Source organism: Panicum virgatum, chromosome 2N, assembly GCF_016808335.1.
Source record: "Panicum virgatum strain AP13 chromosome 2N, P.virgatum_v5, whole genome shotgun sequence".
In the NCBI taxonomy this organism is placed as follows: Eukaryota; Viridiplantae; Streptophyta; class Magnoliopsida; order Poales; family Poaceae; genus Panicum; species Panicum virgatum.
Window position 1 is genome coordinate 21,957,064 of NC_053146.1, and position 11,560 is coordinate 21,968,623.

Sequence of the window (11,560 nt, forward strand, 5' to 3'; positions counted from 1 at the left end):
AACAGCTCCCAAAGACGGCGGGGAAACCCGTCCCAGTGCAGGCAAGCGGAGTGCACGTGCCCCTGCGCGTCAACGACCAGCAGCTCTTCCATCTGTCCCAACAAAAGACCGATGGATCAGCTGATGGTAACAAGAACTACTAACTCTGGAACAGTGAAAGAAATGGCCAAAACTGTAGAGAACTTGCTTCAAAAATTCTCAAAAATTTACACAAGATCCCTCTGATATTAAGGAACAATTCATCTAGTCACCACTAAGATCAATTCGGACTCCATGGGGGTGATATGATCAGGTATTCGGAGTGACGTCAACCAGGAAAACTGAGTGTCCAGAGAGGATGTATTTTGACTATAACTCTCAACCTAGACGTCAAAAATTCTTCAAATTTTTATGGTAAGCTCATCACTTAGTTGTCTACAACTTTCATGTTGAACGATTTTTAGTTTGAGCAACTTATAAAGGTCGAAAAATTTCAGTTGTATAGACGGTTCAGAGTTAACAGTTTTATACAGGGTTGATCCAAAAATACAAATACCATGCTAGAAGGCTTCAAAAATTTTCAAATTTTTACAGCAGCTTGATAACTTAGGAAACATCGTTTAGTCTTACTACCCCAAGTCGATTTGAGTGACTTAACAGAAGGTTAAAATTCTTGGAAACCAGGTTGCAGACATTCTGGATGCTCCTTAGGATAGTGTTTTAACTGATTTGCTTGCGATTTCCCCAGAGATTTATTTGCTAATCTTTTTGAGAATGAATGTAGAACCTATACGTCCTCACCAAGGAAAAATTGCCAAGTAATCTTGGTCTTCCGCAATGACTTTGGTGGCATACCTATTATGTCTCTCACTATATAGCTACTCGATATAGCTAGATAGCCTATAATTCGATTTCGAGTTAGCGTACCTGCAGAAGATTGACAGTATATAAAATGAACCTTTCGTGCCAGCACTCACGAAAGCGTCCCCATACATTACCGATCACTATAGAATCGGCATCCATACCATTACCGCCGTATGGACAACGTTAAGCATACGTTATCGAAACAACGTATTGACTGAGTACCGTCTTTGACGGGGAATTGAATTCCAATTTCGAACTATTACTCCCCATATACTCAACCGAAGTTGGTATATGGGCAGCAGCTCAAGTAGGCCACTGCTTGAGCTCCAGCGTTCGGCTCGCATCACCGACGGGAAGGTCAGACTCCCTCAGCTGACTGAGTAAGCATACCTCCGCGGCGACGATGTAGTTGCAGAATTTAAATTGCGGAATTTAAATACTGAAAAGTAATGTGCTGGAAGTTAGCCATACAAAATAAGCCACCTGATTATACCCATAAGATTCCCTAGGGCTTTACGTCCTAGACTTGTCCTTGGAGATCCTAAACTCTTTCAAAAACTTTGGTAGTTTTGAAGTCAAGTTTTAAATTGTTGTTTGAAAACCGAGGTTGTCATCTCTGGTAGGCTGTCTGCGAGCTCTGATACCAGCTGTGGCAGAACCACCCAAAACTACTGGGGCCGGGTGCACTGATCTTCGTTGCTAAGCAACTCTGACCCAATTTGGCACTCACTGGTAGTTCCTCGAGTGAAGCCTCGATAAAAGCCACGCTATTCCAGGATCAGCAGACAACACTCACACGAAGGTGAGCCCAGAGATTACAACACAAACCATTTCATACATCTCAGAGTGATTGCAGCGGAAAGAAAAATTTATTACAAACCATGTTCAGACTAGTGAAGTACTACGGAGTTCCAGCTCCTCAAATTATTCAAGTCTCAAAGTTCAGCGGAAGCATTAAAAGATAACTAACGAAATAACGTGACGCATCGGTAAAGCCCGTACGAATGCGTCACTCAGCGGGAGGGTGATTAGCACCAGCTGAAGGGCCATCCCACTCAACAGACCAACCCGGAGGCAGAGTGCAAGGCCAAGTAAGACTCGCAAACAGATCTTCAAAGTTAGTACCTGAAAAACAGTGCCACAAGCAAGGCTGAGTATACTAATACTCAGCAAGACTGACCCGTCTCCGGATATAACATAGTCCGATAGCTAGACATGCAAGCTTTTTGGTTGGTAAGGTTTGTTTGCCAAAAATGCCGCTAAGTGTTGATCCTTACTTTCAGGTTTTACTTAGCCAGATTCTAGAGGAATTAACCATTCTAAATTTGCAACTAACTCTACTCAAACATGGTAGAGCAACCATTTAATCAACCAGCAGTATTTTCATCATCGTATTCCACTTGTTACTCTATGTGACCGAAATCATTAAGCAATCTCATGCCGTGAGAGGCGGACGATTCTGAATCGAATTTCAACCTGGCCAGGGGAACCTAGACCACACGCATGGGGATCGACTTCGCTCCCGCCCACGCTACTTTTCCCCTTTCTTTCCAGTCCGTGGATCCGGAACACCCTCCCCGACTACAGAGTCCGACCACTCTGCACCCGTACGTCGCGACATAAAAATAAACCCTACTTCTACTAGGAGGGTGCGAGATCGTTCCACTCGCCGGTCCAATCAGGTACTTAAGCTTACCGATTACCATATTTCTCGGTATGTGGCTAGTACTTTCAAACGCTTAACAAAATGAGCCACACACTGCGACCTTAGCCATTTTTGACTACACCAGCGGGGTATCACAACTACACAACCCCGCCTGTTGTCCTTACATTTCAACAGGAAATAAAGTCAGTACATTTCCTATTTGCTCGCGAGAGGCAGGGAACCACTCGACTTCTACCGTGCCTATTTAGCATGGCAACTAGTCGATAAAAAGATCCGGTATCAAACATAGGTTCCTATGGATCATGCATCTAGGGTTTTCGATCAACGCCTAGAGAACTTAAATGCAGAAAACCAACTGTTACCATACATTAATAAATAGATAGCAGAATGGTAATTCGGAAAAATAGTGGGATTATGCTCCGGGGCTTGCCTTCTTGAGCACTGTCAGACAGAAAAGCTTCTGGGGCTTGGCCCAGGTCTTGAGACAAGTTAGTACAGTTCAGATTAACCTCCTGCTCCGCACGAGAGTCCGCGGGCACCAGTTCGTAGTCTCCGTCCGCGAGGTTAACCGTTTCTATATGCAATGCAAGATTTTGAGTTATTCAGGGATATAATTTCTTTCCTTCACGATAAAGTTGTAGTCCACGAAAGTTAATTTAGTGATGATTTCACATTTCATTGCATGGGCAATCGTTTATAGAGTAGCAAGCATAACTACGGTTATTCATGAATGAGTGGGGTTTTGGGTTTTCATTTTCAATTTCAACACATAGCATGCTTTCATTATTCCTTAACAACACAACTACTAAAGAGCTAGTGATGAAACACTAAAGTAACTCAGATTCAAACTTGAACATTCAGGGTATAAATTTCAGCATCTATCATAGAGCAAAAACTATAACTATTCATGCAAATGGATTACTCTAGTTACTTCATATTTTTGTACAGAATGTTCAACATGGATTCTGGTGCTACAAATTTTATGCAAGCAACTTCAAAGCATAAACTCAGTACTGAAAGTTTTCCAGATTTTATACACTTATATAGCAGAGGTGATAAAAAGATTAAAAACAGCAAGCCATCAACAAAGATTAAATCTACCGAAAGTTTTACTAAGGATTTGGTTCTCAAATTTTTACCAGAGACTAGTCCTGAGTTAAACATACTCCAGAAAATTTTTCAAGATTTAACTCACTATACTAAATTAGTTATTCAGTTAACTTAACATGAGTTTGCATAAATTTCTCAAGATGCATCTGACCAGCATTGCATCTGAACTTTTTATCACGGGTAGAACATACTCTAAACAAGATCATGCCCAAAAATAAAGATCAGAAACATTGTAGATTACTCAGAACAAAAATAGTAAATCTAGCCCTAAGATGCTAAGCATGATTATTCACCAAGGCAAAACTCAGTAAATGCAGCTCAAAATTCTTAGACAGGAACACAGAGCTAAAAAAAGACTCCAGAAATAAACATGGATTTTTCTGAGCATAAGAACTATATATAAGGAATTAAGTTGATAAGACAAGCATAAATCATGGTATAAAGCAAATGAATTCTAATAAATTTGAAATTTAGATATTTGCAGAAATTCAGTGGCACAAGGCTGTAGTAAAATTTTCAGAGCAAGTTCATGTACATATTTTCCAGAATTAAATCGAGAATGCTAACAACAGATTAGAGAATCTTGATTGTTCTAACCTGATAACTGTTTTGGTTTGGTGTCATCTTTTTACTGTGATCTTAGCATCCCATTAGTTATAACATATCCAAAAATCAAGGTCATTTGATGAGCAGAACTTCATGAACATGCATAAGGTGATTTTCTTAATCTTTTCCCTAGATTAAATTCGGTTGAGTTTCTGCAAATGTGAATGTTACAAAATTTGTAGATTTTGTTACAAGGATTCCAGATCAGTTGAGTTTGCATTTTTCTGATTTTTCTGTGATTTGTTTCGCATTTTAGAAGTTCACTGGTATACACTGTAAAACTTGCAGAGACACCCTTGAACGAAAAAAAGAAATTACAACCGGGTCCTTCGCCGGCCTTCTCCGCCGTGGCATCTTGCCGGTGGTGTTCTGCGGTGCAGGGCTTACCGGGGCTGCCACGGGGAGGCGCGTGGGGGAGAAAGGATCGAGGAACACCTACCCTGGTCGACGTTCGAGCGTTTGGAGCACAGGTTCAAGCTCGTCGGCGTTGATGGCGGGTCGGTTGTTCGGTTCGCCGGCGCTGGAGGCGAAGGAGGGCTCGGGGTAGGGGAACAAGGTGCGCACGAGCACCGCGTGAGCTCGTGGATGCTTCTGGGGTAGCTGTCGGGCTCGGTCTTCCCCGGAGCTGGCCGGTCCGCGGTGAGCCTGAGCTCGCCGGCGGCGGCGCAAAAGGCGAACGGCTTTGGGAGGGGTTTGGATTTGATTCCGCGCGCGTGGAGCTTAACTAGGAGGTGGCGAAGCTGCTGCGGTGGTCGGAGGGGGCAATGTGGGGCTGGGCTAGCCGGTCCGCGCGAGCTGGATCTCGGCGGCCATGGCGGAGCGGCGGGAGGAGGAAGAAGGGGAAGAAGGGGCGCGACTGTGGGGTGCTGGGGGTCTTTATAGGCCAAGGAGCTCCTGGGGAGGAATGCAGTGATTGGGGGCAGTTGATTTGGTCCTGGGTGGCTCGACGGCGAGCGGGCGGAGGAGGCAGCGGCGCTGCGCCGGCCGGGGTGTCGTGGCGGCTCGGGAGCGGCTTGGGACGCGTGTGGGCGTGGGAGGGCGCCAAGGGGCAGGCCAGGTGGCGTGGAGAGGTTTCCCCGGGTCCATTTGGCCGCGGGCTTCGTCCACCGGCGGCGTACGGCAGGCGGCGGCTGAAACAGAGCAAGCCGGGAGAAAGAGATGGAGGTAGGGGCTCTTTTGCGATTTCTGAAAATTTCAGGGACCTCTCGGTAAACAAAAATTATCTCCTAATTGGAGGGCTCAAATGGAAAAGTGTTGAATACCACTTTTGCATAACTTTTCAAGATCTTCAACTTTTGTGTTATGCAAAATTTCATTTGAAACTCACATTTTGAACTATTGGTACATTTGCATATTTGCACAAAAGGACTTTAGTTTTATTCAGTTTTTGAATTGATTTTGGCTGAAGTTCAATTGAGCACATGTCAATTGAAACACCTCTCATGAGCAACTAAAATTTTGTGCACAATTTTTGAAATAAATTTTGAGTTGCTTCCCACTCCTTTTTCTTTTTCCTTTAATTTCTTTTGTATGATTTGTCTTTTATTTGATCCTTTCTTTTTGAATTAATTTCTCAAATGTTTCTTTTAACTTTAACTAAGGTACCTTGATTGCATTAGATGTGCTAACACCTGAGGTGTCACAACATCCTCAGCGACTGTTGCGCCGCCGTCAATCCCGCCTTCGATAGCGGGATCTTCTTCATGGCGCGGCACATCTTTCTCCTCGGGGCGGCCGACGACGGTGGCCCCGAGGTTCCGGTGATCTCCACCTCTGACTCGCTCCCCATGGAGGAGTCGGAGGAGAACTCTATCTCGTCCTCCGCCGGCTGGCGCAGCTCGGCGGGGGCAGTGGCATCCTTGCCAAGGTCCCCCCCCAGGCAGAGGAGTGGGGGCCAGTACTCCAAAACCTTGGCCTGCAGAGAATCCGAGTTGTGTCACAACCCAATGGGTGCAGTCGGAAAAATAGCGCAAAAATAGAGGAAACAACTCAGAAATTAACAAAATGACTCGGAAGATCCAGGAAGACTTACGGCGTCAGTCGACCACTTCAGGCAAAGGGCTTTTGGGCAGCCCTTGTCCCGGATCTGCCCCGCCATGATGCGGGCGACCCAGTTCGCGATTCTTCCTGGGGGACCTTGCGCTCCTGTCCCAGGGTTGGGTCCTGACGACCCCAGTACTTGAAGGCCAGGTGGACCCTCTCCTAGATCGGCTGCGGAGCCGCTTGCAGAAGGAGAGGGCCACCGCGGCCCCTGCCAGACCTTGTACCAACAAGTCGTCGATCTCCTTGAGGAGGCGCTCCACCTACGCCATCTCCTCGGCAGTCGGCGGCTCTTCCCAGCTCGCCTTGTACTCCGGCGCGCGGCCGGTGAGTGCCGGGAGGCAGGGCACCGAGTTCGACCCCATGAACCATTCCTGCACCCACCAATTGTTGGTGTCGCGGAGCACGTATTCGGGGTAGACGCTGCCCTGGCATAGTGAGAAGGCGGCCCCGCCCACAATGCTCCGGCGAACGTTGGACGGGTGCCCCTTGAGGCGGTACAGAGCCCGCCACAAGTTGAAGTGGGGAGCGATCTCCAAGTACCCCTCGCAGAGGTGGATAAATATGGCAATTTGGGCAATCGAGTTGTGCTTGAGATGCGTTACCTCGAGCCCGTAGAAGTGAAGAAGCCCGCAGAAGAAGGCCCCCGCGGGCAGCGCGAAGCCCTTCTTGTAGAAGGACTTGAACACGACCGTCTGGACCATGTCCTCCGACGGGAACTCCTCCCCGTAGCAGCACCGCTACCCGGAGATCTTCTTCTCTAGGAGGATGCCACGCTCCACCATGTCTGTAACACCCGGTTTATAAAAGGACATAAACCGAGCAATCATATACGTGCCAGGATCAAGTCACACGTATATACAATAGAATGAACAGTATATCACAGCACATATCACGTAAAAGATATAATAAAACAAGTACGAATGTTATTTATTATATTAATGACAAAATTTCTGATACAGAGTATGCGGAAGCGTAATACATAAACGATAAAACTCTCCGAAGCTAAGCAGGGCGCCACAGGGACATCGACTGGGAGACGAACGCCTAGAAGTCCTCGTAGTCCTGATAGCGCTGAGCGAACTCCCTCACGTCGGCAGGAACTGAGCAGCAGTAGAGTATCCCCAAGAGGAAAAAGTAGAGAAGCGGCAAGAGTGAGTACACAACTTGTACTCAACAAGTATAACACAAACTATGAGGCTCTAGGTTGGCTGACTGACTGCATTAGCTTTTAAGTCTTGGCAAAATTTTATAAACCGAGCGATCATATACGTGCCAGGATCAAGTCACACGTATATACAATAGAATGAACAGTATATCACAGCACATATCACATAAAAAGATATAATAAAGCGTATACGAATGTTATTTATTACATGAATGACAAAAATGTCTAATACAGCGGAAACGAAGTACAAATACGAAGCCTCTCGGAAGCTGGGCGCCACAGGGACGTCGACTGGGAGACGAACGCCTAGAAGTCCTCGTAGTCCTGGTAGCGCTGAACGAACTCCCTCGTATCGGCAGGAACTGAGCAGCAGTATCAAAAGTAGAGAAGAGGCAAGAGTGAGTACACAACTTGTACTCAACAAGTATAACACAAACTATGAGGCTCTAAGGTTGGCTGACTCAACTGCATTAGCTTTTAAGTGTTGGCAAGATATTATTAAAGCTATTTACTACGAGTTGATGAATTACCATTAACCCAGTTACATAGTAATTAATCAAGATTAAACATGTTACTACTGGGAACCAAACCGAAACCAAGCCACCAAGGTAACCCCGAGAGGCACCCCCTCGTCGGAAGGGGCTAACCCCACTAATCAAAAGGAGGATCTGGGCCGCTCATAACCGTGAGCACGGCTAGTATACCAGTTTTACACTCTGCAGAGGTTGCACATCTTTACCCACAAGTCGTGAGCTACGCCAGTTGTTCAGCACACTTCCTTAGGTGAGATGACTAGCGACTCACTACGAGGCCTTTACAAAGAATCTCGTTGGTAGGGAGTAACCGCGAGGGTGGATCGGCGACTATGGAGCAGGTCTAGTGGGCGTCAAGACACGAAGCACAGACGAGGCCACTCAGCACGAGGGCCATAGAAGCTTACCGCCCCTGCCCCGCCGGTAAGTTACTCCAAACCAAAAAGATCTAATTATTACGCCAAGTCTATCCCATTCTAGCCTTGTGGTAGCGCTGTTGTCCCAGGTTGTCGCTCTATGAACCGGTCCTTATGGAGAGTGACCAACCAAGCACTAAGCACCGTGCTGGCCCCCTAAACCATGTTTCTACAAAAACCATCTTTTAACGAGACGTGAGCCACCCAAGCACGAAGCACAGAGGGCCACTCTCAGAATTAAATTTAAGTGAACCATTAATCAAATTAATTTAAAAGGACCAGAGTGTGTTATAGCGCAGCAACCTAGCACAACTAACCAAAATGCAACCCAAAGGTATGTATAAAGGATATAAAGTGGCTAGGAGATCCTTATAGGCATACAGTATTAAAATGCAGTATGAAATTGTATTTAAAGATAATAGGTTGTTCATGTTATACTTGCCTTCCTTGTACTGTTCCTGCTGCTGCTCAAAGTGCTCGGAAGACGGCTGCTCCTGGTACTGGTACTGGGGCTCCTCAGATGGATCAACGTCTACTCACGAACACATTGCCAAAACAAGGCACAATAACAAGCATACAAGCAAACACTAACAAAAACTAAGAAACAGTACATCAATACATAAAAACAGCACAATAAACTAATCTAGAACTATTCTACGTGTTACAACGATCGCATGGATATAAAGAACGCTAAAAACGGAGCTAAAACGCATAAACTAGGCTAAAAACAAGGTTCAGGGGCTTATTTGTAAGAAAAATAGGGTTCCAGGGGCTTTTCTGCTAAAACCGAGGGCTGAAACATAATTAAACTATAGATCCAAGGTCTGACACGCAAAACTGCCAAGGGTGGACGGCGGGTTCAATTCTGGGAAAACTCAGGGTCTAAAACATAAAATAAAAGGCAGATTTGTAAATACTTTTCAACTGAGATGGACTGCGGGTTTATTTCTAATAAACCGAGGGGCTCTTATGCAAAACTGATAGGCCGAAGTGGTATCTTTGAATCAGGCTCGTTGGATCGCGATCTAGCGGTTCAGATCTAGCGGGGATGCGATCTAATCTGGACCATTGCCTCCAGATCGGGCGGCCCAGAGTGAAGGGAGCGCGGAGCGGCGGCGCGTTACCGCCGGCGATGGCTTCCCGCGGCGGCGCAGCTCTGGGACTCGCCGGACTTCGGCGTTTCAGCGTTTCCGGGCTCAAATCGATCAGGTTTTGGGTCTAGGATGGACTACACGACACGCGTAGTCCACCTGGGGCCTTTGCGGGTCTCGGGGAGGTTAGCGGCGGCACGTGCTGCGTCGGCGGCGGCTCTGCGCAGCGGACTTCGCCGGCGAGCGGGATTCTAAGGGCGCCAGGGGCTATGGATCACAAAATCTAACGCCAAGGGGACCGGGGAGGGTTCTGGGTTCTCACCGAGGCTTCTGGCGGCCGGAGACGTCGCGCAGATGGGTCGTCGGCGAGGTTCGGCGGTGGGATCGGGCGGCGCTCGGGGAGGAACTGCTGCAGAGCGTCTCCCGGCTTCTGGGCTCCTCGGTTCGGCTCCCGGAGTGCCTATGAGGGAGACACGGAGGTCAGTGCGGTCCGGGGTGCTCCGACGGTGCGGAAACGCCATGGCGGAGCAACTCACCGGCGGCGGTTGCGGGTTGAATTCTGGCGCAGTCGCGAGCGGAAAACGGGCAGGCTCGCCTTGGGACACTCCTAGGCGGCTCTGCAGATCTTCTGAGCGACTCGTGGGAGGCTGTGGTGCGGCGGAGGGGTGAGGGCACGGCAGAGCAGGGGGCTCGGCGCGGCGGAGCATAGCGGGGCGGCGTGCTAGGGTTGGTGCGGCTGCAGCAGGGCGAGGTGGTGGGCGCAGAGGGCCGCGGGGCCACTTTAAGAAGGCCCGGGCATCTTGGGCGGGCGTGCCCCGGAAGGAAATCTCGCCGGGAATCCAGGCGGGACTGGCGCGGCCGTTGCACGAGCGCTGCGCGGGGGAGACGAAGCTGCCAGTGGGGCCGGGAGGTCAGCGGGGTGAGGCGGGGGCGCGTGCTCGCGGGCTGAGCGCCGCGCGGGTGTGCTGACGTGCGGGCCCAGGGCATCGGTGGGAGAGGGAGACCGTGGGGTGCTGGCAGGTGGGGAAGGGCGACGCGGCCTGGGCGCTGGTCGCCAGGTCGTGCGGGACGAGCGCATGGTTCGTGCGCGGGGAGCGAAGGGGGTGAACTGGGCTGAGCGGTAGCGGGCCGAGCTAAGTGGGAGAGCGGGCTGGGCTGGCGCCGGGACTTGGGCTGAGTTGGAGAGCCAGCTGGGCCGGGGTGGGCAGGCCGGATTGGGTTGGGTTGTATTGGGTTTTTCTTTCTATTTCTTCAATTTCTATTTCTAAACCAAACTAAACACAAATGAATTCAAATTTGAATTTGAATTCACATAAGCACTTAACAAATAAAACAATGCTCCAGCATGATGCAACAACAAAAATTAAACCTATGATAAATTTTTAATTACTTATAGAACAAAAATTTTAGTTTAAATGCAAGACTAAACAAATAAACCTTAGAAATTTAAATAAAGCCAATTAAATTTATTAATAAATGCTGGAATTTAAATTAGGGTGTTACAGACCCTACCCCCTTAAAGAAATCTCGTCCCCGTGATTTAGCTGGGCTGGCTAGCAAAGAGGTCTGGATATGTCTTCTTCAGCTCATCTTCTCGCTCCCATGTAGCCTCAGCTTCACTGTGGTGACTCCACTGAACTCGGCACATCTTGATGCGCTTGTTCCGAGTAACCCTCTCTGATGTCTCCAGAATCTTCACCGGATGCTCAGTATACGTCAGATCTTCCTGGACATCTACTCCATCCAGTGGTGCCTGCTCCTCGGGTACTCGCAAACACCTCTTCAGCTGAGATATATGGAAGACATCATGAACTCCCGAGAGGCTGAGAGGTAACTCCAGGCGATAAGCAACTTCGCCTTTCCGCTCTAGCACCTTGAATGGACCAACATACCGAGGTGCTAACTTCCCCTTGACATTAAATCTGCGGATTCCTCTCATCGGAGACACCTTCAGATACACATAATCACCAACACTGAAAGTCAGGTCTCTCCGTTTGTCATCTGCATAGCTCTTCTGTCGGCTCTGTGCAATCCTCAGATTTTCTCGCACAGCCTGAACCATCTGCTCTGCATCATCTATGATCTCA